This window comes from Anneissia japonica, unplaced genomic scaffold, assembly GCF_011630105.1.
Source record: "Anneissia japonica isolate Jap-2015-1 unplaced genomic scaffold, ASM1163010v1 scaffold724_len3256291_cov202, whole genome shotgun sequence".
In the NCBI taxonomy this organism is placed as follows: domain Eukaryota; kingdom Metazoa; phylum Echinodermata; class Crinoidea; order Comatulida; family Comatulidae; genus Anneissia; species Anneissia japonica.
Window position 1 is genome coordinate 2,784,385 of NW_022744966.1, and position 2,397 is coordinate 2,786,781.

Sequence of the window (2,397 nt, forward strand, 5' to 3'; positions counted from 1 at the left end):
TCGTGGTGCCTGCACTCGAAATCCTCACTGTTTCCCCAGTCCCTAATCCAAGAAAAAGTATACTATGGAACGCCATTTGTGCCAAAATCGATTTTTCCAGCTTTTTGATTAAGACAGTTTAGGCACTGGAACCCAGTCTATGTAGTAAAGTACGAGACAGTGTACAATTTTATATGCCGCCATCAAATCAGCTCAGCTTAGGCTAGCCTTCACAAGCTGAAATCAAATATATCAGTTCCTAAGCATCTTATATTATGTAACGTCAGTACCATCTCAATAAACCACTTTGGTTACTTCGCCACACATTACACGACCATTGCCTATATCCAGTGGCGTAGAAAAGTATTTTTCATTGGGGTGGGGGATGATTGAAAATTCTTGGAATTACTGATGTCATACACAACCTTCAGAGTGAAAATGTGGCTTGCTTTGCAAGCACATCTAACATCTAAGGAAAGAAGAGCTTAGACTGGTACCAGATAAAATAATTTTGTTATCAACATTAATACATTATGCTAATTTTCATCTTTGTAAGCGCATAAGGCATTGCAAATTATTTCTGTGACAGTCTTTTGAAGTGTGTAAAGCTCCATTTTATCCCATACGTAGTCAAAATATTGGGGGATGATACAATGGACCATCCCCCCCCCCATGTCAAATATTGGGGGGGGGTATATCCCCCATCCCCGGGATCTACGCCTATGCCTATATCCTGGTCCCCAGTCAGTCAGGAACTGAAAAATGTAAAACCCAACTGGGCTCAATATACATTTAATGTATATAATCAGTAATATTTACAGTAATAACTATCATTTCATTATCATTGTTAATTTTAACTCAGGTAACTACAATTCCAAGTTACTTAATCATTACTCACTTAAATTCCCAGTTTCTGTTATACAAAATAACACCAAGCCTCCATTCCATTAGCTATTTCTGTCTCCTCAGACCACATACCATGCTTTACATCCTCTCTCCAAGAGGTACCAGTCTGCTGCCTAGAGATCACCCCACCCCTTTCTTTAGTTAACACACCCCATTCTTTGGTGTGATCCAGTCAAGTCGCCCCCTTGACTAATATTGATTATTATTATTAACTAACCTTTGAAACTTATTTAGAACTTATCTAGGCCTAGAGAGAGCTAGCTAGGCCGGTCGGTGGTGTAGGACCGGTTCGGCCGGGATATATTTGTATGGAACGCCAAGTAGGCGCAAAGCTATGCATGCTGTACGTGTGTGTGCTACAGTATCCTTTGTGTTTTTGTTAGGTTTTCTATGTTGCCAAATAAGTACGGTAATGGTAGGAGTGATGTTTTGCCCTACCTGACGTGTAATCGTACTGAATACTCAGTACGTCCCCAAATACTAGCAAAAAAAAATCGGAAGTAATTCAGGTGGGAATCGAACCCACGACCTCCAGGTATCTAGCCTGATGTCTTAACCACTAGACCACCGAGCTTGCGCTTGGTGACTAGTGATGAATTCGATTCCCTAGTAGCAGCGGGAACTGCAAGTGTTATTAGGATATGAGTTTGCGTCAGGAAATTATCATAGGAGTGATGTTTTGCCCTACCTGACGTGTTTTTCGCTAGTATTTGGGGACGTACTGAGTATTCAGTACGATTACACGTCAGGTAGGGCAAAACGGATCGAATTCATCACTAGTCACCAAACGCAAGCTCGGTGGTCTAGTGGTTAAGACTTTGCTCTATGGTTTAACGAGCAATAATACTGTTACAACACGCAACAGAGGTTAATGATCATAATAAATGTCTGTATTACGCTTATGTAAAATAATAGGCCATGGCCACAAACCCTACATTATAGGGTCTGTATAGGCGAAATTTCGACATACGTATGTCGTAATTACGACTTACGTATGTCGAAATTACGACACAATAAGTCGAAATTTCGATATCCGTATGTCGTAATTTCGACATATTATGTCGAAATTTCGACATAATAAGTCGTAATTACGACATACGTATGTCGAAATTTCGACATAATAAGTCGTAATTACGACATAAAAATATATATTTTAGTGGCCCTAATAGGCTTTCGTAGCGAACTCGGGGAACAACTACATTTCTGAACCATCGCACATGTTCGTACAATTACCATGTACAGAGATCAAGCCAGTCGGCTATTTTCAGCATTTGACATTCTTTCCTTGTCTCCGATAACATTCTTTCTTGAATTGGCGGCGTACAAAACTTTGTGTCTTTATTCTCCCAAAAGTATCATTGGACCCTACTTGTGGGAACGTTTCCCACTGAATTAATTGTTACTAGGCAACTTAGTACTGGAAACTTGATACCTATTTAAAGCAATTTATTTCCATTCATGCCTACAGTAGATTTAATTATTAATTAATTATTTAAATACGGTAACCAATCA

At 39.5% G+C, this 2,397-nt stretch overlaps 1 non-coding gene across 1 annotated transcript; it reads right to left on the bottom strand.

Moving 5' to 3' along the window:
• Positions 1-1,386: 1,386 nt before the first annotated feature.
• Trnas-aga lies at positions 1,387-1,459 on the bottom strand. The gene has a single exon. It is a non-coding gene; the product is annotated as a tRNA-Ser (tRNA).
• Between the last annotated feature and the right edge of the window lie 938 nt (positions 1,460-2,397).